We start from the raw sequence: 25,701 nt of genomic DNA, 5'->3' as shown, positions 1-25,701 counted from the left end.
AGTACTTACAAAAATTAGTTACAAACTATGACTGTGTGTGTGTGTGTATGTATGTATGTATGTATGTATGTAAAACCAATGGTATTTTAAGTATCATTTTGGATACTGATGAAGTTTTCACCCAGTTTGGCTTGTACAAAATTCAAAGCTTTTACTAATGAATCATTTTATATTGGTGACCTGCTTTTTGAATAGTTTAACTTGCTACCAGAGTAGACATGGAAACATAGGCAAATACTTTAAGCTTAAATCTAAAACAATCAGGTAAACTGAATGTTACCTTAGTTAAGATGATTACGTATAATAAAGAATAAAATCAAGCACACGTTCTAGTGATGTCGTTTTAATTGCTGTGTATGCATCACACATGGTGATGAGCATCGTAAAATCATTTTCATACACATCAATACTTTTGACTACATTGACTCATCTGCACGTCCTCCTTTCGCTTCCTCTCCTCCTCACCCCAATTAGCTCCCTGCCCTGTCCCAGGTAATCACCCTTATACTTTCATGCTATATGTGTTAATGTATGTATGAGCACACAATCTCAGATCCACATATAAGAGAAAATGTGATATCTGACTTTCTGGTTCTGGTTTATTTCATTTAGTATGATGACCCCTGGTTCTAGCTGTTGTCATACAAATGCTATGATTTTATTCTTCCCTATGGCTGAACAAAACTCTATTGTGTGTCTAAGCTATCTGTTATCGGATACCTACGCTGATTTCATAACTAGGCCATTGTAAATATTGCCACAATAAACATGGATTTTAAGTGTCTCTGTGGAATGTTGACATGGACTTTTTAAGGATGTAGTTCCAGAGTGGCGTCGAACACACGGTTGTTTTATTTTTAGTCTTTGATAAATCTCCACTCTGATGTTCGTAGAGCCAGAATAATTTACGCGCCCACCATGATGTTTGAGAGTTTCCTTTCCGTCTCCTCTCACTGGCATCTGTTGTTTGTCTTCCTCATGGCTGCCATTCTGTGGGGTGAAATGGGATACCAGGAAGTTTTGATTTGCACTTCTCTCTGTGACTAAGAATGTTGAACCATTTGAAAGTATTAGTTAAGAATTTATATTTCATTTCTTGAAAACTATTGGTATATTTCATTTGCTCATTTGCTGGGAGCCTCCCAGCCTGGAGAGGGTAGTGGTGGAGTCACAGAGTAGGACCCTGGTGATGGCTTTAAAGTCTGAGGGCGAAAGACTGCTGGCTTAGGTGATTAACACCTGTAGTCTAACAGTGGATTGTTAAGCAATGCAGCCTTTGTTCTATCTCAGCAGGAACTGCTGGGCTCTTAACTTTCAGACTGCTGGTCTGAAGTCACAGGAAGGAAAAGGGACACTTAGAAAAATTATTATAGCATTTATTACTAAGTGTAAAAAGTTTCCTATGAAAGCTATCGAAGAGGAAAAGCGAAAAGATCCTAAGTGGGGAAAGGGAAAAGGTTCCTACTCTAAGTGGGGAAGGGCAAAAATTCTAGTCTAAGTGGGGAAGGGCAAAAAATTCTACTTTCTATTTTGTCTTCAGTACTTATATATCTTTCAGAATACATGATCACATGTTACAAAGTTCATCACAAGTTCACATAAAAAAAATCAAATCATAAATTGAAATAGACGTTTACAACAGAGAATGTTTACATGAATATCCACTAGGAGTAATTATCTGGCTAAACATCCATCACCTGCCTCAGCTCCACAGGTTCACTGAAGGGTTAAAACCATAGCGAAGTTATTAGGGAAGTTTTGTATAGTTAAACCCAGTCAATATTTTGTATTCTGTCCTGGCACCTATAATAAATCGTCAGTTCCCTTTTCATGACCTTTGGTTGTTTTACAACCTCTTGGAATGTGCTCTGAGTAGGAAAGAGTCCGGTTACCATCTAAGAGCAATTAACTGGTGACACTTGGGAGACTGGCAGAGCCTTGTTTAATAAGGGAGTAACTGTCGCGGCTTTTATAATAATCTGAAGCAGGCCATTTCAGGATGATCACCTGCTAATTATCAGCGTGTCCCATTATGGCTCCTGACGCTCATTTACTAATTAGATTGTTTGGGGTGTTCAATTTTTCACTCCTTTATGTATTCCAGGTGTGAGTTCTCTATCAGCTGTTTACTTGCCATAGATTTCCTCCACTCTATGGAGTCTCTCTTCACCTTTGCCGTACAGAAGCCTTTTAATTTGCTATTATTTTATTTGTCAATTCTTAGAGTTGTTTTCTGAACACTAGAGTCCTTTTCAGAAAGTCCTTGCTTATACCTATATTATGAAGCATTTTCCCTGTTTTTCTCTAGCAGTTTCAAAGCTTCAGGTCTGACATTTTGAATTGACTGTGTACAAGGTGAGAGATACGGATCTAGTATCACCCTCGCTCAGGTGTAACAGTTATGTAGTTTCCACAGCACCATTTGTTCAAGGTCCTTTCTCAGTGTGTATTGTTGGATCATTTCGTGAAAACCGGGTGGATGTAGCTGTGTGGGTTTACTTCTGGCTATTTGAATCTATGCCATTGGTCTATATGATCAAGTGGTTGTTGCTCTGTGGATTTACTTCCAGGTATCTGATTCTATGTCATTGATCTACATGCGTGTTTTGAGCCCATGTTATGCTTTCTATCAGAATACTTCTGTAGTATAATTTTAAATAGGTGTAGTGATGACTCTTCAGTCTTTTTGTCCATATTTCTGTTCAGAATCCTTTGTGTTTATACAAAATTTGAGTTGCTTTTCCTTGTTTTGTGAATAATATATTTAGAATTTTATTGAGTATAATTTTGAATAGATGGCTTTTGTTGATATAGACATTTTCACAATGTTAATTTAGCCAACCCACAAGCATAGAACATATTTCCATTTTTTTAGTGTCTTCTTCTGTTTCTTTAGAGTTCTAAAAAGTTTTTACTGAAGAAGATATTTTACCTTCTTGGTTAGGTTTATGCATAGATATTTAAGCTATTGGGATAGTATTATTTGTATTTCTTTCTCAGCATATCTATTGCAGGCATGGAAGAAAGCTCATAATTTTGAATATATTTGACAATTCTAAGAGTTTTCTGACAGTCTTTCCCTTCTTCCCCAATGGTCCCTGAAACATTGATTTATTTAAAATACAATTTAACAATACTCTAAATTTCATTGTTATCTGTAGTGATGTCTTCCTTTTACTTATTTTTTGTTCTGTTTTTTATTAGATATTTTCTTCATTTACATTTTAAATGCTATCCCCTTTCCTAGTTTCCTCTCCAAAAGTCCCCTATACCCTTCCCCTGCCCTGCTCCCCAACCCACCATTCCCGCTTCCTTGCCTGGGCATCCCCCCCCCTTTACTTATTAATTTGGGTCTTCTCTTACTACCTTTTGCTTAGTCTAGTTAATGGTTTGTCTGTCTGTATCTTTTAAAGGAGTCACATATTTTTTATTGAATTTTTGTGTGTTTTTAATATCTATTTCACTAAACTATACCCTGATAGTTATTATTTCTTTCCATCTATTTTTGGTTTGTATTGTTCTTGTTTTCTAACACTTTAAGGTAAATTGTTAGATTATTAATTTGTGACATATACAATTTTTAATGTACACATTTATTGCTATTTTGCCCTCAAAGCACTTTCAACATGTCCCAAAGATTTTGTTATGCTGTGTTTTTATTTTTGTCTAGTTCCAGAATTATTTTTATTTCTCTCCATGTTTATTCAATGCCCATTAATAATCCAATAGTGTATATTTTTTGCAGTTTCTCTAGATGCATATTTCCAGTTTTAATCCAGTATGCTCAAATAGAATGTAAGAAGTTACATATACTTTTAAAAAATCTATTGACTTGCCCTCCATCCTAAAATATGACTAATTTGGGAACCCATGGATTACTGAGAATAATATATATCCCATGCTCTTGGATAGAATGTTCTAAGAGTATCTGTTATGGACATCTGATCTAAGATGTCATTAACTTTGATGTTTCTTTGACAACTCTTTTTGTGGGTGACCTCACACCTGTTGAGAATGGGAATAATAAAGTTGTCCACTATTATTATGTTGAGGTCAACTTTGCCTTTATATACTGTGGTGTTTATTTTATGAAACTTGGTGCATACATCTTTAGAATTGCTGTCTCACCTTGATGGGGGGTTTTCCATAGCCAACAGAGTAGTACCTCTGTCATCTCAGGCAATCATCTGACTTGTGGGAAAACAAAAGGAGCAACTACAAGACTTCTTGTTTGGAAAGTCGTTGAAGGTTTTTGTTCCTATAAACTTTAGCTTAATCTTTATACAGTTTAGCTTCACTAGCAATGGCCCACAGGAACTGGCTGACACTGGCTTATGAGAGGCAGTTATCAGACATGCAGAAACCTCAGTACTCAGCCGCAAAGCACAGAGATTTAGAGGGAACATGTAGCGAGCATTTATATTAGAAACTGGTAAGTGCTAAAATCAGGATTTTTCTTTTGGAGAGTGTTTTATGAAAAGCTGAGGACTGCCTTGAGGCAGACAGAAACCCACAGCTGCAATCCATCACTACTTTTGCTTAAAGCCCAGCTTTCCCGACCTTTGCCCTTAGTTAATAAGGAAGTCAAGCAGGAAGATTCATGCAGACCCCTTCCCAGAACAGGTAAGTTTTCTGGGACTGGTAACTGGCTCTAAGATTCCCCGAATGATATTGCTAAGAGTTCCTTTGAACTACACTGCAACCCAAGATGTTTCCATACAGCCTACTCCTTCATTAGGAGCAAGAGCTACATCACCATCTGACAGCTCCCCGCCCAGCCTTTCCCACACCCCTCTCCATGTCCCACACACATTTTCCCTTGTAATCCTCCTGCATATCTAACGCGATGTTGACATGTCCTTCTTGGAGAATTCAAACTAACTCATATGCACCTCCAAGTACAGTGTCATTGGCACCTAGCCAGGTTTCCCCACTCCAATCTCTTCTCAGAGGTATTCATCCTCATTCACGCTCCTGACTCCATCTTCCGGGATGGGCTTCCATTTATCTCTTTGTGTTCTGTTTGCTTCAGACCATGATCACTCACTCCTGTAAGATGTTTCTAGTTGCATGTGAAACGGGCATAGAAAGGTGCACAAATTTCAAACTGAAGAATCTTCACAAAACCGAATCAGCTTCTATTTCACGATACAGAGCATTTCCAGTACAGTCTGGGGCCTGGGGGAAGGTGGAGTGGATCATGGCTGAAATTAAGTGTGGAGAAAGGTACTCACCTCATGGTGGAGAGGGAAAGGTTCAAACACAGACTGACCACCACCTAACCTTCAGTGCCCTGACCCTTAGAGGACACCGTCAAGCCCAGCACTGGATCATGGGATGTCTGCCTGTCCCTCAGCATGTGGAACCAGCTCTCCAGAGCCAGCAGAATTTAATAGCTACAGTTGCTCAAGAGTCACAGCAAATACTGAAGTTGGTTTTGTTTTTTTTTAATTAACCTGCTTTGATGATAGTTGTTCAGCTATATTGCACTGATATTTTAAAGGATACCTAATTGCCTTGCCTCTGAATTTCGTACCATAAATAGTGATTACTATCTATTTTTAAATAGTATTTATGGGTGTGTATGTGTGTGTGTGTATGTCTGTATATGTGTATTTATGGTGTGTTTGTATGCATGTATATGTGGCATGTGTGTGTATATGCATGTGTGTATGTTTGTGTGCACATGTGTATGTTTGTATGCATATTTGCTGTGAATGTTTGTATATGTGTATTTATGGTGTGTTTGCATTGTGTGTGTGTGTGTGTGTGGTATGTGTATGTGTGTGAGGTATGTATATGCATATATGTATGTGTGTACACACATGTGTGTGCACCTGTGTGTGTATGTGTGTATGCATATGTGTATGTGTGTATGCACATGGGTGTGCACCTGTGTGTGTGTTTGTATGTGTGTTGTGTATGTTTGTGTCTGTTTATGGTGTGTTTCTATGTGTGTATGCGTGTGTATATGTGTGTGCACATGTATGTGTGTTTGTATTGTGGTATGTATGCGTATTTATGGTGTGTTTGTGTGTATGTGGTGTATTTGTGTATGCATGTGTAGATGTATATGTGTGTGCACCTGTGTGTGTGGATGTGTGAATATGTATGGTGTCAACAGTTTGAACTATACTGTTTTATTAAGTTTAACTCTATCTTTGAGTCAAGATGTTGCTACCTTTCACATCCTCCTGGAATGCATAAAATGATGGTCGTCCTCAACCCATCCTCCATCTTGATGTAGTGCACATTCATGGATATTCTGACCACATATCAAAGCAGTAGCCTATTTCCAGATCAAGAAGTATAGTGACTTAAATGTCCTTTATCACTGTCTCTTTGTCTCCCTCTGATTCTGTCATCTTAATCTCTCTCTGTCTCTGTCTCTCCCTCTTTCACTCGTGTGTGTGTGTGTGTGTGTGTGTGTGTGTGTATGTGCTTGTTTGCATGTGTTTCTGTGTGCTTGTCTGTACATATCCATATGCATGCATGAAGAAGCCAGAGGAGGATATCTGGTATCTTTTTTCTATCACTAGCTGCCTTGTTTAACTAAGACACAAGGTTCAAAGTCACACATTAAGCCAAAAACTTGGTATTTTAGATAAGCTATCAGGCCAGCAAGATCCTGAGATCCTTCTGTCTCCATTCCCCAATACTGGAATTACAGACTCTTATGCACAAGCCCAGAACTTTATGGGTACTGGAGATTTGAACTCAGAGCCTCGGGCTTTCGGAGTAAGCAATCTCACCCACTGCTGAGCCATCTCCCCAGCTTCTTGAATGTGTTCTTTAGAAATGATCAGCTATGACAAGGTCTGTTATTGTTACTATAGCAACCAAGCAAAGGTTGGCAGAAGTGACACAGCTCCTACTCTTCTGGGCCTAGGCCATAGGAGATAAGAGCTTGTTCCGGGTGTTTCCCAGGTTTGTTAGTTTTGCAAAGATAACTGGTTTCTTTTTCCTTTTCCTTTTGTTCTGCCTCCATACATGTCTTTATTTGACATTACAGAATGTCAAAATTACTCATGAACACTACAAAAATGAAGCCAAGATCTTTGGAAATTTTCTCGTTCAGGAAGCAATAGGACTTGGTAGCATGCAAATCCGGTAGCTCCAGGTTGGAAAACAGTCTCCACGACTGAAAAATTCAAACATGGGTTTTTGAAATTTTGTAAACGGCCTACTTCTGATAATTCTAGCTCATTGGTGGTATATGGCTTGGGTCTTTCTTTTCTTCGGGCACCCAAATGATCTCTACTTCTGTATGTCTTGGCTTCCCAGAGGAACCCATGGAAATTCTACACTTGGACTCAAGTTAGCAAAAAAAAAAAAAAAAGAACAAAAAGATAAATTTGAGGGTATGCAACTTCTTCATAGCAGTGCAGTGTGGTTTTAAGATCCAAGGAGACAAAATATACTAAAACTGAGAGTACTGTAGACAAAGCTCTGCACTGATCATGGCGAGTTGCCTGTAATCATCTTTGGAGTCAATCCAGGCTACATGCTTGAAAAATATTTGTGTCACAAAGCACACTGGCACAGGTCACTTTTCCTAGGAGACATGCAAATGATGTAAAACTTTGGGATTTTCACCTCCTCAGATTGCTTTCCCAAGAAGTGACTATATGGTAATTAGTTGCTTTCTACACCTTTATTTTTACAATTTAGTGCTTTGAAAAATCTTAATAAGATAGAAACATGACTTGCTTACTTTACAGAGTTTAATGGATTTTATTTAGAGTGTGTCTGTGTGTCTCTGTGTGTGTGTGTGTGTGTGTGTGTGTGTGTGTAAGAAAGAGAGAGACAGAGAGAGAGGAGAAAGAAGAGAGAGAGAGGTATGGATGTACCACAAAAAGCACAAGAAGGTAAGAGGACAACAATTTTTTGAGTCGTTTCTTTGCTTGAACCATGGATTCCAAGGATCAAACTCAGCTGGCAGGTTTACGTGTCAAGCAAAGCATTTTTCCCTGCTGAGCCATCTCACCAACCCAAAATGAGTTTCTGAAGGATGCACAGTGTAAGTGGAATTATTACATTTGAAGGAATAGAAGACAAATGAGAGAATGAAAGAGAACAGAAAATACAAGTGTGTGGGATGAAGAGACAAGCAATGTGTTTAGCTTTGCACTGCCCTGCCGAACAATGTTCCAAATTGGCTCACAAATGCATAGACTGTCCATCTACAGTTCGTCCATGTTGGCAGATGCAATCTACTAAAGGTGAAAGTTTTACTTTTGTGTCACAGGAGAGTGAAGTCACCTATGGGTTCTAACTGTTTCTGTGGGGATGACTCTGTCTAGGGCCTGAACACAGTGCTTAGGGACAGCTTCATCAGAGTCCAGGGGTAGAAAGGCTGTACATGGCATGCTTAACACAATATGTTAGACATGATTGCTGCCCAGATTTCACAGAAATTGTGTGCCTTTATGAACGTTCCAATTTACACAGCACTTGGCAATGCCTGTGGACTATAGAGTATTCTGCTGTAACTACAGCTAACGTTAACGTTAATAACTACTTTTAACTCAGAACATAACAAGAGGAACTGTGGCTTACATATATTGCCTAAACTTTCCAGCAGAGAGACTAAGAGATACTTGATAATTAATTCTTATGAAACTGGTTCGAATGAACTCACAGAATCCTGTTACGTAATAATAAAGAGAGACTTGATCCAGAGGACCCAGTACCAAGTTGTGGCTTGAGGCAATCTTGAGCAAGTCCAATAAATTATCTAAATTTTAATCTCAACTATTAGGCTGGATAATATTACTTTCTCAATTACCATCCTGAGAGATATCTCAGTTAGTAATATGCTTACCTGGCAAGCCTGAGGTCTTAAGTTTGATTCCCCAAAACCCACATTTAAAAAGAGCATGGTGGCACATGCACGCTTACAATCCCAGCCTCAGGAAGACAGAGATAGGCATTCTTGGGGCTCACTAGCCAGACAGACTGCTCCACTTAAGGAGTTGCAGGTCAGTAAGAAACCCTGTATCTGCCAGGCGGTGATGTGCACGCCTTTAATCCCAGCACTTGGGAGGCAGAGGCAGGCAGATTTCTGAGTTCGAGGTCAGCCTGGTCTACAAAGTGAGTTCCAGGACAGCCAGGGCTACACAGAGAAACCCTGTCTCAAACAAAAGCAAAACAAAACAAAACAAAACAAAACAAAACAAAACAAAAACCAAAAAAAAAAAAAAAAAAACCCTATATCCAAAGGAAATTGGATGGTATCTAAAAAAATGCTACCTGGGTTGTCCTCACACATACATGTACACACAGCCAACATACATATGTGCATGTACACATATGAACACATGAACTCAATATATTGTATTAAAGCAAAAGCATTTATAAATGTCAGTTAAAAGCAGGTATAGGAATATATTGTGTGGGTAACATACATTTCATTCTTGTGAGTCTTGAACATTAACATTCAGTGAGAATGAGATAATTGTTTGTATTCCTCGTTTTTGCACTTAGAGTGAGGTATTGCTTTAGATTTGCACCTGATTTCCCCTACAGAAAGAATTTCCTGGAAGCCTTTATGAGAAGTTATCATATGCAGAGCATGGGTATAAATAGCTTTATTAGCATCAAGTCACATCGAACTATAAGGTAACTACCTGTGCATACAGTGCCAGTCACTCTATAGGAGAATACTGATGTCCCATTCTTAGCAGGTACAAGTGATAACTCAGTTGTTAGCTTCTATTTTAGTGGCTAGGCTTCCTTCCTTCCTTCCTTCCTTCCTTCCTTCCTTCCTTCCTTCCTTCCTTCCTTCCTTTCTCTCTTTCTTTTTTTTTTAAATATAACAAAATAAAAGATCATAAGATAAAACTAAAACTATCACATCAAAGTCGGACAGGACAAACCAACAGAAGGAAAAAGAGCCCAAGAGAAGGCGTAAGAATCAGAGACCCACAGGCTTGCACAGTCAAGAAGCTCATTAAAACTCTAACCTGGAAGCCATAATGTATTTTTAACAATTCCACACATGTATTTTGGTCATTTCCACCCCTATTACCTCCTCTTGATCCCCACACTACAACTGAGTTTTTTCTCCTCCCAACAAATCCCTCAGCTATCTCCATGCCTTCTGTTAGCTTGTTTTGCTTCCTTGTGACCCACTGAGTTGAATTAGGGTTCCTAGCACAAGCAGGAATGGACAGAGGGTTATTAACTAGAACACAGCCAACTGAACCATGGCAACACACCCGAGCAACTATTACCTGTCCACAGTTCCTCGTGGAGAAGAGAGACCTCATAAGCCTCTTTTTCATCCACTGTGGAAGGTTGATGCATCCCATCTTGAAAAGGTCTTGTGTGGTAGCCACAGATGCTGCAAGGTCACACATTCAACATTGCGTGTCACACACTGTTCCTCTCCATCCTCTGGTTTTTGTGTTCTTTCTACTGCCACAGAAGGGTGTGGTAGTCGACCTTTTCAGGGATGAAGACTCCACAGTCAATTATTCTTAGCACTTGGACCAGTTCTGAGTCTCTGTGTTGGCAATTGCCCACAATCACCAGCAGCTTCTCTGACAGAAGCTGAGAGCAAGATTTACCAACATGTATCAACATAAACACTTAGATAACAGTTTAACACTGTGGGATTCCCCTCTGTGGCCTGTGATTTCCCAGCCATGGGCTTTTGACCAGGAAGTTTACAGAACTAGGCTAGAGTTCTGTGCCTAGATACTATCACAAGGCAGCTGGGTACCACCCATAACCATGGTTACCCCCCATAATTATCACCCCACCTTTGCACCAGTGAGGACATTCTGATTGTCAGGTCAGCCTGCAGGACTCACAGATGACTTTCCTCCCCACAGGCTGCAGAGCCTCTGGCGCTCTGAAAGCCAGCAAGCAGAAAACCTCCAGTCAGCATGGTATCTATAGTCCCTACAACTAAAGTGTATAGTGTCTTCAACAATAGTGTCTCCATTCAAACGCTTAGTTTTTCATTATATTTTTAATTAACTTATAAACTAGCACATTGATATTTTCAATACATTCTAGATTTCAACTAATGATTCCCACACTTCTTCTCTAGGCCCCTCTACCATCTCCCCTTAAACCTTCCCACTCCCCCAGTCTGACCCCCTGTATTTTCACATCACATGTTTTCTACAATTATACCTCCCTTAAGGTCTCCCCTGTGACCCTCTTCTTGCTTTCTGGACTCTACTGGCATTCTGAATTAAACACGCAAGTCTAAAACATAAAGGTAGGTTCCACATTTGAGAGGGAGCATGCAGTGTTTGTCTCTCTGACCCTGGCTTACTTCCCTGGCATTTCCAATCCCATCCATTTTCCTGAAGTTTTTGTTTCTCTTTATATATGAACAAAATCCCATTGTGGCTATGGACTGCATTTTCATTATACATCCACAGGTTGATGGACATCGAGGCTTATTCTACTTCCTAAGCTATCATGACTAGAGCAGTGATGAATAAGGATATGAAAGATTCTATGTGGTAAGATGGGGTTTGTTGTGGATATATCCAGGCATGGCAGAGCTGGGTCATATGAGAATTCTATTTTTATCCTTTTGGTTTCCATGGTAAACAACAGTACACAGGATTTCCCCTCTGTCTCACCCTTGCCAGCATTTATCTTCATTTGTCTTCTTAATCATAGTCATCCTGACTGGAGTGAAATGGAATCTCAATATAGTGTGAATTTGCATTTCCCTGACAGCCTGAACACTCTTTGAACCTAGTGACATTTTAAAGCCCTCATGCTGACTTGTTCCATTGGGAGTGAGGGAGGACAGTAGAAGTGGGAGATTGGGTGGAAATGAACACAGATAGAAAGAGAATTCATAAGGCTGTCCATCACCTTGTGGATGTATAATGAAAATGCGGTCCGTAGTCACAATGGGATTTTGTTCATATATATAAAGAAAAATGAAAACGTCAGGAAAATGGATGGAATTGGAAATGTCAGGGAAGTAAGCCAGGCTCAGAGACTGCATAAACATTTACCTAAATAAAAGGGGAAAAGAAAACATAGGCAGTGCCTGCCTATGCTTGACCTAGAAATTCAATACAATTAGTCTAAATTTAAAAATACTTGAATATTCCTCACCTACTTCTTCTCAAGATACAATCCTAGACTATCTGTTTCTGTCTGCCAAATTCTTTGTTTTAAGGGCTAAAGAGAAGATCAAACTGGAGGCCATTCTAGCCAGGCAGAGAAGCTAGAACCAAAGGGCAGGTGCAGGTAAGGGGAGGGTGGGTCAGAACTGGAAAACCCCTCTCCATTCTTACCTCTAAAGCTCGCAGGGAAGGCTGTAGTTAGAGGACAAAAGAAGTAGTCCAGCATCAGAGTTGCTGAAACAGAACACAATTAGGGAAATTGTATGATTCTAGGAGAAAGCCACAGGCCAAGTAAAAGGGATCTTTGCTTTGGTGGGATACCAGGCAGGTGTTATGGAGTCAGAAGACAGTCCTGGGTATGCCAATCCATCTTTCTCTGCCTTCACATGTCCCTCGCCTTTTTTGGTTTGCTACAACTGGGAGATTTAAAAAAAAAAAACAAAAAAACAAAAACAAAACTCTTTCATAAACAAATTGGTATTAGAAGAGAAACAAGTATATACAGGGCAACAGAAAGTGGGGAGGTTTTCCTCCTTATCCAGATATCAGGGTAAATACTCCCTTGATTCTAACACACACACACACACACACACACACACACACACAGAGAGAGAGAGAGAGAGAGAGAGAGAGAGAGAGAGAGAGAGAGAGAGAGAGAGAGAATTACAGAAGGGCTGATCTGGAGTTCTCCAAAAGCACCAAATTCAAGAACCAGCTCATTAGAAGAGCCAACTAATAAATGCAGGTGTCTGTGCTTGCCTGTGTGTTCACCAGCATCCCCATGTGCCCACTTGTGTGCTTACCAGCATCCTCATATGCTCAGTTGTGTGCTTACTAGCATCCTCACGTGCACGTCAAACTGAAAACCAAACAAAAGCATCATCATAGGACGTTTTAGTGTTACTGGTAAGATGCTAACAAAAGGATATATTTTGATGGAAAATAAAGATGGTAAAACAATCACAGACATTTCCAGTTCAAGCATGTCTAGTAGTGCTTTTCACGATGTCTTTAACTCAGGGGAAGGTTCAGAAGGATCTTAAAATCTGAATTTTCTCAGTTGGACTATTCCCATCAGTTGAATTGCTAGCAAAGCTTCCTAGATTGAAGAAAGCTTATGGCTGAGCTAGTCACAAAATTGACTGGCAGCTGTAAAGGACATTTACAATGTGGCAGGAGATAGTGCACGCATAACAAAATGAGCCTGCTACAGATCTGTGAATGCCTAAGTAGCAGCCAAGTCCTCACTTAGATGCAGTCAAACGGCACCACAAGCAAAGCAAGCTAAATACATGCCATGAAACAGAATTTTTAGATACATTCAAACCACCTCACACTGAGATATTTTTTAAAGGTACTTGAATATTCCTATAGACATGGCTGGACTTTCCCTATAAACTTCTTTCATTGTCTTCTCATCTTTATACATCAAAGGTAGCACTCTTTAGTTTTTAGCATATGTTGTCAATATGACTTATGAGTTAATTAAAGAACACTGTGAAGTGTACCACTAGATATGCTCAAAGTGGAAACTTCAATGATTGTCTTTCCATCTTTATTTTCCATTAAAATTATTTTTTATGTTGATTATTTGAAAACACAGAAATCAGTGGCTCTTTACTCCTGAGTTGGAGAATCCCTGACTGCCCCTCCTAGGTTGGCCCAGTACCTATTCTGCCACTCTGAAAAGTCCCTGATGGGTGTACACAGTCCCTGCAAAGACAAACTATGCAATCAACCTTGACTCATTGTCGGGTTTTCCTTGTAAGCATCAAGTGGAGAAAATTATGTCTTAGGAAACTTTCTGGGTCTTGTAGGTTGGTACATCTTAAGAAATATTCATTTACCATATTTCTACCATAAGTGACCTGGCCTTATTTTTTCTCCAAAATTCACAAAAATGGCCCATATAGTAAAGCATTTATTTTGAAGTTTAAAAAAATTATCAACCAATTTCTTGAGAGTAAATTTTTTTTGTGTTTTGGGAAATTTAGCTGGTGGATCTGTTTCTAAACAGAACTTAAAACACACTCTGTAAATATTCTGAACAGTACAGATTTTAATGTAACATTGGTCAGATAGACCCAACTTATAGCACTAATTCACAGACTGAATACCACTAATGTATTGTAATAATATTTTATAAATGATTAATACCACAAGATAAAAATAAAATGGGGCATTTACATTTATTTTAATGTCATTTCACTTATTTGCAATTTTATTCAATCATGTATGTTTATATGTATGTTTTCAATCATTCTATGCAATCACTTTATTGCTATATTTACTTTCCCTTTCTTAAGATAATATCATTTGACTCTTTTACGATGACTAGGTTAGCTAAACTAGAGAATATTACCCACAGCTATACTTAGATATTGATGTATTGAAATCTTCTTAGCATATTTACCCAAGGTGCCACAAGCATACACAGCCCTTTCCATTCAGAAAACATATTTCCTGTTCAGTTGCTGTAGAGTGACAGTGATTATGAGTTACCATGCTGGGATGAAGCAGGCTTCCTGTACCAGGATGATGTTTTGTTCCTGTGACCTCAGAAGGACATCTTCACCGAAGTTCATTTGTCAACATGTCCAGTGCATTTTTCATGCTGATGATAGACGACACCAAGGCATCACTTTCTTTACCTCTGTTCTTCACACCAGTCCTTGCTGGTCGTACAAGAATTCTCATGTCCCCTATCATGCTATTGCAGGCATGATCGTTCCCCAGAATCTATACCTACTCTTACCTGTTATCATAAGTGTATGACCACGGACTCCCTTGCCCTCTCAACCACAGTAAGCCAAACTTCCACAAGAAGGCAACAGACCTCTCACTGAAATTTACCAGAAGAAGCCAATAGTTGCTACATTTAAAAAAAAAAAAGCTACTTTTCTGGTTGGAACTTTTCTGGTTGGAATCTGTAATAGTTACTTTGTGTCACTGTTACTAAGATACTTGCCAGAAGCAATTTAAGGGAGGGAGGTTCCTTTGGGCTCAGGGTTTCCCTATGGAGCATCTGATACACATTGTTCTTTCTCCTCAAGGAAGCAGGAAGAGTGAGGAAGACGGGATCCAGGAATAATACATCACCGAGGAGCCACACCCCCAACCTAGTAACCTACTTCCTCCAGCTGAGGAAGTTTCCATAATCTCCTAGATAGTGCCACCACCTGGATACTAAAAGGGAAACTGTGTACTTTTCGGACTAGGTCAGAACAGAGTAAGTGTAAGGGCTTGACAGTACCTCATGACTAATCTCTCGGTTCACAAGCACTTGACAATACCAAGAGTCAAATCAAGTCATCAGTGGTAGCATTAGTGCTGACAACAGTAGTTTCTCACTCCGAGAGCTATTGGCTATTGGTCTATTGCTTTGTTGCCTCTTGTGTGGTTCGGATAAGTTTCAGAACTTTCTGGACTCACTCTGTTACTCTTCCTTTTGACCACGGCAGTTGAAGCCAAAGTCTTTAATCACTCTGAACCATTTTCATGACATTTTTACTTCAATTAAAATGAATTTACATAAATTTAGATAATAGAAAATAAAGATGATGTGAGCAGTATTTCCTTTCAAAGTTGCCAGTGGTGAAAATTATTTAATTTTTGTGTGTTGTGTTTAATGCACGTATTACAATGTTTTCCATTTAACAAAAGTTTAAAATAAGCATTTTTTATTATCTTGCCGTGACTTTTAATTTTGATTTTATTTGGAAAGCTAGATTTGTAATTTAAAGGTCATAGAAATGGACCAAAGCTCTGAGGCAATGATTTTAATAAAATATTTATCTAAGCATGTGTGCTAATAATAACTCTGTCTGTATATCTAACTTAATATCAAGGAAAAGCCTTTTTCTGAAAACAAGAACAAAAATGTATATATCTAATTATGGTAATATCATTGAAGCAAAGTGCAGCATTGATTTAGGTTATCAAATTCTGCAGCCTTCCTTTGCTCTTCTCCTTTGGTCTTAAGTCACTCTCTGATATCTGTTCCTTCTCTTCGTATGTGTGTGTGTGTGTGTGTGTGTGTGTGTGTGTGTACATTTTCATGATATTGAAATCTCAGTTTGGTCTGTGTGACTCCCTTTCAGTAAAATATCTTGCTGTCTCATAGTTAGCAGCAATATAGACTGGAGGGTAAAAACCTCATTTAGAAGATTTTAAAGACAATAGTCTCCATGGTGACAACTCCAGGTCTGCACGTGTTTTCACTCTGCATTCAGTGTTGATCCCTGATGAAACCAAAGGTATGTACTTCCCATGTCAGAGAGGGTTTTCTGAGGCCCTGAAAAGATCCTAATGTTAGACATTTTGTGCTGTTTTGTGGCTCCATGCTTTGGAAATAGCATAAAATTCCACAGTTTGAAATTAGCCTACTTGAAATGCATTAACCTTCTGACCTATTCTCAGATGGCTCCACAGACACTGACAGCAAGGAAACAGCCAACTCTCCAAACACTGGACAAATACCCCCATATCCATTCTTCTAGGTTCCCCAGAGACACATCACAATGTCAGCATGAAGCAGCCAGATATCATCGATGACCCTGTTCCTGCTTCGCCATCACCTCTTTCTAATTTTTTCTCTTTTAACTAAACCAAAACGGGGAATGTTGGTATTCTGTCTAAACTGCACCCCCACAGTTCCTGGCAGTAGCCAGGTAAGCTCCTTCCCACAGTTACCTGGCAACAGCCAGGTAGACTGGCCCAGTATAAGAAGGGGTTGCTTGGTCCCTCCTCTCTCTCTTACTCTCTTGTCTCTCTTACATCTTGCCCCCTTGCTACCCGTTCCCTTCCCCCCTCTCTCCATGTGGTCATGGCCAGCCTCTATATCTCTACTCTCTTCTTTTCTCTGTCTTTCTCTGTCTCTGCTACTCTCTGAACTCCCCTCCCCACGCCCTGAATAAATCCTATTCTATACAAAAAAAAAAAAAAAAAAAAAAAAAAGAAAAGAAAAGAAAAGAAAAGAAAAGAAAAGAAAAAAGTTGTCAGTTCTAACTGCAATCTAATTCAAGAGACGCAGGCTCCACTCTGTGTTTAGTCCAGGTGTGTGTTCAGCTTCACAGCAAGCACCAGTCACACCCACTGCTCAAGTCATGTCTGGGTCTTGTCTTCAGCTCACTCCCTCCTGCTGTCTAGACCTCTCAGCCCATCACCTCCTTCTTCCCATGGAGTGACTAAACCCCACTCGTTGTACGAGGAAAATCATCAAGTCAAACTTTCTCATGGACTTCTGAGTTCATCCCATTAGACCATTTCTTCTGCTTTCAGTGAACGCTGTTTTGTTATTAAAACCCCTCGTTCAGTTCCCTTTGTATTCACCAGTCTATGAAACATACAAGCTGCAAAGGGTGCAGGGACCTTCGATTGAAATGGAGGCGCATGAAGAATGTGGGGAGATGAATGAGTTACTAGAGTGCTCGCCTAGCATGCACCAAGCTCTGGATTCAATCCTCAGCATCTGGCATAGAGTAAAACTGGGCATGGAGCCTCGTGACTGTAATCTCAAGAACTGGAAGATGAGGGTGGAAAAATCAAGAGTATAAGGTCATCCTTAGCTATGTAGCAAGTTCAAGAACAACCTAGGCTAAATAAGACTTTGTCTCAAAAATGAGAAAGAGGGGGGTGGGGAGGAGGAAGGGAGGGAAAGAGACAGAACAGTACAGAAATACATTTTAGGTACAACTCACAAGAAAATTAAGAGATGTTTGCAATGTCCATATAGATGGGAAGAAATCTCTAGAGGGAAATAGTTAAGTTGTTTCTCAAACATGAACGCCAGACTGAATTTCTAACTGGTTCCTGTTTCCATGTCATTCATATATCTTTTATTAACTCCACTATGTTTTATTAACTCATGGTTTTATTAACTCATGTAGTTAATGTGCAGCGACAATTTTCAAATGAACTTTTCTCCACCCCACAGATGATGTTGACACACAGAGACAATAGCAGCTGCCACCACACATTTTACTGTCAGTAACCAGATAACCTAGGAAAAGTGGTTGCCAAGGCAACACCACCACTGAGAAAAATCAGAGGATGCACTCTTTCTCATCTTAGGTGTCCCTTAGCATGTCCTGTAAATATGAAAAGAGCAAGTGACTTCAGAGGACCCTGTGTCATTTGTGTTGCAAAAAGCTGATTAATTAATGTACCAAAGCCTGCCTTGCTTGTGACCTTGGAAAGCCTTAATAACACAGAAGAGTTTTTGAAGATTGGATTTGAGTCAGAAAGACACTTCATCTGCCTCCATAGAATTCTTGTGTGGCTTTGCCCAACTGTTTCCCTGTTGCTATGAGTCTTAGTGCTAACTAGACTTTAGATTGCCTTTTCCAAGTGCTTGCTCCTGGAATTTAAGGAAGCAACCCCATAAACTGTCTGCATACCCATCTAAAATCTTTATCCTCCATTCAATTCCACCTTGAAAATAAATGATCCCTGTTCATTATTATTACTCAGGCCATGGCTTGGTGAACAAGGGAGTTTTCTGCCAAGTTGATGAGTTCCAGTCCCAGAACTCATGCGATAAGGAGAGAGATTATTCTCTCTCACTCTCTCTCTCTCTCTCTCTCTCTCTCTCTCTCTCTCTCTCTCTCCAAATAAATAAATATAAAACAAATTTAAAACATCTTTGTTCCCATCTCATTGCCTGCCTAAGGTATCCCAGCAACAGCTGTCACTTCTTATGGGCAACTGAGGGCTGAGAGATGAATTGATCTAAGTGTATCCTAGGAAATCATTAGGAGTTGATATAATATTGTGTCAGTTTAGCCTGGAATGGTGGTGTGTGCCCTTAATTCCAGCACTTAAGAGGCAAAGACATGTTGGTCTCTGTGAATTCAAGGCTAGCCTGGTCTACAGAGCTGGTTCCAGGACAGCCAAGGCTATGTAAGCATATCGGGCTTCAAATCTAGAAAGAATAGATAGACAGATAGATAGATAGGTAGATAGATAGATAGATAGATAGATAGATAGATAGATAGATAGATAGATAGATAGTATAGAGATCGGTAACATAGATAAAAAAGAGAGGGGGGAGAGAAGGAGGAGAGAGAGAGAGAGAGAGAGAGCCAATTTAGTTTAATAAAGTAGAGGATTTTCCCCTAAAGCTTAACTGACAGGTAATGGGAATCTATGCCTGGATCTTACTTTCTCTGTCTCTGTTGTGGATGTAAAGTCCAGAAAAAATATTTTTGAGGTTCTCATGAAAGAAAGTAGAAGTGAATATGGAGTTGAATAAAGATGAAAAAGAGAATATTCATATTACATAAAATCAGTATATGTATAATGTTTCCTTTCTTCTTGTTCAAAGTAGCAAAGCCAAATCTAATTTTTAAAAATTAAAAGTGAGTCACCCTGCCAACTGAGGCAGCCTTCTTGGAAATTCTGGTAAAGCCAGAGCAATGGGAAACCCTGGCTGACAGGAGGTTTGGTGTTCATCCTTCATCCTTCATAATCATTTCAGGTTTCCAAATGGACAAGTGAGTCAAGAAAAGCCTACAACATCATTTCACATAAAAGGGAAACAAAATTTAAAAAGACAACTCACACTGTGCACAGTTTTAGACACAGGGTCAATTGTTCTCCCAAATTCATGGCAAGGATAGTGACGAAAACCTTCTTAACCTTTCTCCTTTAACTTGGGGTCCCATATAAGACTTCCAGGTTGGACCTCTCTGCTCTTTAGGGGATAATTCTCCCATTTGGGGAGAATGGAATCCCTCTTTGTGGTTCCTCATCCAGGAAGGCAGACCACTTCCCACAAGCCCTAGTGAAGTTCTAAAAGAAAGAAAAGGTGTCTGGTTCATCCAAGCAGGTGGATGAACCTTCCTCACACTTCCTTTCCCTGTGCGGTGGGAGGTTCGGAAGATAATGGCACTGGAACCTGCAACGTTGGAGAAATGGGAGGGAAGAAGGTAAACACGAAGTAATACACACTCACACAGGAAAACAAGATGCGGAAACACTGTCACGTGCTCAAGAAGAAGGGAAGCAGGTGTTAGAGAGTCAGAAATGGATTAAAATGTCACTTTTTTTTCCCTGGCTTTGACCTATTTGGACTTTAGCAACAGGTACAGAGTTGCTGCTTAAAAGTAATTGGGTGGACAGGATCTTGTTGCTCAGCGTATTTTATTCTGGTACTATTCACGACAACCCTACATTTTGGTATTCATTATTCTTTTTTTTTTTCCCAAGTGAGAAAGCACACTCAGAGGCATGAAACAACTTGAAGAAAGAAGTTTATTCCCCAAATAGGAAGCACAGCTAAGCTTCAACAGGTTTCTCTCTTGTATCTACCAATCTCACAGAGTGCTTGAGCACGGGTCTTTTTCTTTCCCCCAACACACCCACCCGAGAAGATTAAGAAAGCTGAAAGGGATCTCTGTGTGCAGCATGGAGACAGGGGTGTCACATGCAGCAGAAGGGCCAGCCCTGCCTCAAGGTGAGGCCTCAGGCCTCTGGTGTATTCTGGAAAGGCATTTCTGCCCCCTCCTCTTCTGTTTTTCTGTGCAGCTCGGTGTGTAATACACAGAACTCCCTCTATAATGGGGATTTCCCCCAACATTGAGATTCTCCAAAGCTTTTGGGGAATTTGTGCTTATCCTTGAATGCTGTTGAGAAAGTTCTCAATGTCGAGAGAAGGGTGTAGGCTTAAGAAAGGGGAAGGCTAGAGATGACCATAGGCCATCGCCACTGCACCTCACACAGTGGGGTGTGAGCCAACCTAGCCTAACTAATGAGCTCTGTTGAAAAAGAGAGACTCTGCCTCTGAAAATAAGGTGGCTGTCTACTAAGCAAAGACTTCTAAAGTTGACGGTCAACCTCCACATGTACCCAGGCATATGTGCATGCACACACAAATGCACACACAAGATAAACAACATGTATCTCTCACCTCAACCATCTTAAAAGCACATACTTTAGTAAGTGCGCTGGCACTGTCATGGAACCAGCGACCACCACCACCACCACCACCTGTCTCCAGCACTCCTCACACCAACCTCAGAATACATATTATTTTCTTCCCCTGACACAGGAGACTCAACATCTGAGGCTTCAGTTTCTCCCATTTTCAAACTAAGACATCTTTCCAGGCGGATATGATTACTGTAGGGGCTACATAATTTTTGTGAAGTTCTTAGTGCAGTGATAAATTACAGTGCTCATTTTTGTTATCATTATAATTTCCTGGAACCTCCCAATGAGCACCAGCATTCTCCATCATTACTCAACACGATGAGGAGTCCCATCTCTTGGTCTCAGATGCCTTAGTGTGTCTTATTACCCACAGATTCCCTACAGTGTTGTTATTCATTAGGTTTGGAGAGCATGTACTGATGTGTTATATGGCAGAGCAATAGTTTGTAGTAAAAGGCAGACCCAGAGCTAGTGCAGCCATCCTGGTATCCATCACTACTTTGTTCCAATGCCTTCAAGCTGACAGTGCATCTGTACAACCACATCATCAAAGTCTGAATCAGGACAGAGGAGCCTGGCTTCTGATGGAGCCTGGGAGTCAGACACAAGTGCAGTTTTGCCAGAAGAGTGTCCACCTAACATGGCAGACTCAGCGACCTTACACATGTCCTGTCATTGTTGCTTTTGAAGAAGTCTCCATTTTTTATGTTTAGTCGTGTGCAGAAGTGTGTGTGCACATGTTCAGATGTGTAATATACGTGTGTAAGGATGCCTATGGAGGGCAGAAGTAGATATCCAGTCCTCTGAAGCTGTAGTTATAGGCAGTTGTGAGCTGTCCAACATGGTTCCCGGCACCTGAACTCAGGTCCTCTGCAAGAGCAGCGGGAAGTCATCTCTGTGTATCTGTGACCTCACTTCCTAGAGAAACTGGTTGACATATTCTTTCCAGAATAGTGTATTTAGTTTACATATTGAGATTGGGATATCAGGCATGCAATGATGTATGTCTTTGGCATACTGTATTCCTACTCCAAGCAGTATTTGTTATTATCTAATATTTCTTATTTATGGTTTTTTAACTTCTGTGATTATTAACTTCTGTGATTATTAGTCATTTTTCATAATGTCTCCTTATCTGGAGGGGATCTTCATCAGCATAGTGCCACTGTGCTAAAGCTTTCCCTGCATTCTGACTGATCCAGACTCCAGCTTCTTCCCCCTTCCTAGCCACTACTTCTGTCAAGAGACCTTCCTGAGCTGCAGCTCCATCTTGGTCTTCTCTTAGCTTTAGCCTTTGTTCTAATCATTGCCATGGTCTTCAGAACATCACTTATGTTCCTTGCTCAATCAAACATCCTTCTCCACATAGACCTTTTTAATCTCTGCAAGCTCTCCCCGTCCTCTCTTCCTCCCTTTGCCTTGCCAATGTGTGCACATTCTTTCTGAGAGACACTTCTTCCCTTCTTTTAATACTCAATACTGATTCTTTTTAAAATGTCCCGAGACACACGCCTTTCTCAGCACTGCTCAACTTTTTCCACCTGGCTCCGGTAGTCTAAGGTCTGCAAACCATCCCTCAAGCCCAGGATCACTTTGGGCTCTAATGTGCATCAGAAGCAGCTGGCAGGTGCATGGGACACAGTCCAGTCACTGGGCTCTGTTCCTACAATCTGTTACAGAGGTCTAGAGCCCTCCAGAGTCAGCCCTTCTAGCAAGGCCTTAAGTGAACTGATGATCAATGTCCTGGGGCAGACGAGTCTCTGCTTTACCCCCATGTACTCCTTCATAAATGATATGTGGTGGCTCTCCCTGCCTTCTGGATAGCAACAGCTGTGTAGCAGGGTCTCAGTTCATTCCCAAAGTCCTCACATAAGTGCATACAAGGCTCTCCAGTGTCTGGGGGAGTCGTTCAGCTGGAGGGTGCTGGCATAGCATATCTGAGGTCTTGGGTGCTATGCCTGGAGCTGCACTAGGTAAATAAATAATAAATGTAAGTGTCCTGAAGAGAAGAGTTCCCTCCTGAGTTCTCTAGCCCAGAAACTATTGATGGTTAGCTTTCTTCCAAAGGCTCCAATCCCGTCTCAGATTCCTGCAGCATGAATCAGTACCAAGTCCTGTGAAATATCATTTGCTGTCATAACCCAGGAGTCACGGGGTGAACTCTTTGACCGCAAGTGGAATTTCCCAAGGATTTGAGAAATCTCCCTTCTAAGTCCCCTTTCCTTCAGTGAATTTTCCATTGAAGATGTCTCAAGGAGAGCAATTATAAGGCCTTGCTTGCCTAAAGGCAATTTCCACCTCCCTAAAGGTTTCTCATTAGCAATCAGGGGTCACCAAGAAGAGTGAGGAAGAAGAGAGAGGAGGGGAAGGGAGCTCTGTGAACTTTATCTCAGCATTTTGATAAAGCATCTTTTCATTACCATTGTGTTTGGTAGAGCTGTAGAACACAAGGAAGGCAGAATAGAATGTTGAAGAAAAACAAAAATAAGCAATGTCATAGACAGCAAAACCCCCCTTTGAATGTAACCTAATACAAGCTTCTTATGGAAAAAAAAAATCTAGTCTATTAGTTACACTGCTAGTCACATCTACTTCCCACTCTAAGCTACCAAATCTAGGAAAACGATTGTTCAATCCTCTTAAGCATGAAGCCAAAAAACCAAGTCCTGTTTCTCTCAAGTGGTCTAACTTCATCTTCACATGTTGAACTATTATGTATTAAAATGGTCTTGTAAATGTGCTAGTAATTGTATATTAAGGACCAGACAATGGGCTTCGTGGTTAAGCAGATATACTGCTCTTTCTGAGGACCCAAGTTCAGTTCCCAGCACCCATGTCAGGTGGCTCCCAACCACCTAAGACGCCAGCTCCAAGGGATCTGATACTCTTTTCTCAGTTTTGTGGGTACCTACACTCACATGTGCATATACCCAGACAAATAAACATACACACATACATAATTACAAATAAAATTAATCTTTTAAAACCACATAGTAGTGATTTTTAGTAATTTTTACAGTATGCACAAATAAAAGGATTCATTCTGGCCCCATGGTTTTGAAGAACCCTAATAAAAGAAATTTCTAGTGATTTAAGTGATCTTTCACATTAGGAGCTAAATTTTCTTCCCAGTATTAAAAAAAGAGCCATACAACTACCATAGCACACTTACCCATAAGTTTTAATGAATACTGCCTACCTTTATTACAGCTACCCAATTTTAAGTGGTTTTATCCCTTGACTAGCCAAGACACAAATGTCTTAAAACTTGAAGATTACTTCATAAGAAAAACTAAAGCATGATGCTAAGAGGGACTTGCCTCTTGAATGACCAACAACTCAAAGGTGATTTTAAAATACTCATGCCACCGGAGACAAACATGGATAAGATCACAGAGACTTTGTTTAGTTTTTATCTATAAACCCTACCACCTACAAAGATAAGATGGTACAGTTTTTCTTTTCCAGTTGAAATAGCAGGAGACGACTTACCTAGAATCCCTCTGGTGGCTCTTTCTTGAATTCTAGCCTTTTATTAAACATATGACAGTCGTCAAAAACAGCAAGGGAACTTTCTGGAGCAGTAGCTTGTCTCTGTAACAAAAAGTGAACCAGCCTGGGTATCAGCCCCACACCACTCTCATTAGCATTGCCATTCCACCCTGGTTGGAGCTCAGAGACCAAGAAAAAGCTGTATATAAACATACAAATATTTTATATTGACAATTGAACAAAATTATATAATATCAAAATGAATCATTTCTCTGAAAAGTGACAAAACTCCATCTTTGAAGTTTTGGTGATCTGATCACACAAGATTAGTTTCCCATACTACAGAAGCATAAAAGAAAGCCGTGAATGTCCCTAGAATATAGTCATAGCAGGGCTTTTGTTCTTTGTATCGGGAGAGGGCATTCTGGCATTAACTTGCCATTGGGCATTTGGCATCCATCTACTGAGTTAATATTTATTAAATCTCCATTAATGATGACATCAGCATTACTTCAAACATGAAATTTGTATTAATAATTTATAAATATTATTTCACCCAAAGCTCATAAAAAAATTGCACTTTCCTATGGCCAAAGGGAAAATAACCGTATTATCACTATGATACAAAACTCTACCACCTGATCATCCAGTTGTACACTCTTGTCCGCCTGCCTTGTAGAGAGGAACAAAGACAGACTGTGCCCACAGTTTTATTTTTCAGGCGTGTCTAGTCTCTCACACACAGCCTCACCAGATTTCCTTCCCCCCCCCCCGCCCTTCTCCTGAAAGTCTTTTCCCCTCTTCTGTTGGGGTGCAGGATGAGGTTGCCAACCAAGCAGCCGTTGCAGGGTAGACTCTGAGTCTAAGCATCTCAGGTTCTACAGCACAGGTTAGCAATGACACGTAATGCCTTGTACTTTTCCCCCTTCCTGCCATTCTTTCTTCTTTCCTTCGTTCTTTTGTGGTTATTTGGTGTCTCTTATGTACCTAAGAGGGAATGTGGAGGGAGAAGAGGTATGTTTCCTTACTGAAGTCTGCCATACTTGTTTCCAGGGTGATTTTTGTAATGTTGCAAATATCAGAAAAAATAAACCTGTGAACATTGGGTCTCAAATCTGGAAGACACGTCTTTTGAGGACAAGCGAAAGAACTGGGTCCCCTACAAGGTGTT

At 40.2% G+C, this 25,701-nt stretch overlaps 1 long non-coding RNA gene across 2 annotated transcripts; it reads right to left on the bottom strand.

The window, feature by feature from the left end:
* Positions 1-402: 402 nt before the first annotated feature.
* Positions 403-14,712, bottom strand: Gm36084. 2 transcript variants are annotated; one of them, XR_389327.2, is made up of 5 exons: positions 14,610-14,712; positions 12,911-12,966; positions 12,279-12,341; positions 10,236-10,446; positions 403-990 (listed from the first exon to the last, which is right to left on the bottom strand). It is a non-coding gene; the product is annotated as a predicted gene, 36084 (long non-coding RNA). The 2 variants fall into 2 exon arrangements; XR_001785043.1 differs by lacking the exon at positions 10,236-10,446.
* Positions 14,713-25,701: the final 10,989 nt, after the last annotated feature.

The sequence above is a fragment of the Mus musculus genome, chromosome 5 (genome assembly GCF_000001635.26).
Source record: "Mus musculus strain C57BL/6J chromosome 5, GRCm38.p6 C57BL/6J".
Classification (NCBI taxonomy): Eukaryota; Metazoa; Chordata; class Mammalia; order Rodentia; family Muridae; genus Mus; species Mus musculus.
This window is presented reverse-complemented; position numbering and strand designations above follow the sequence as displayed.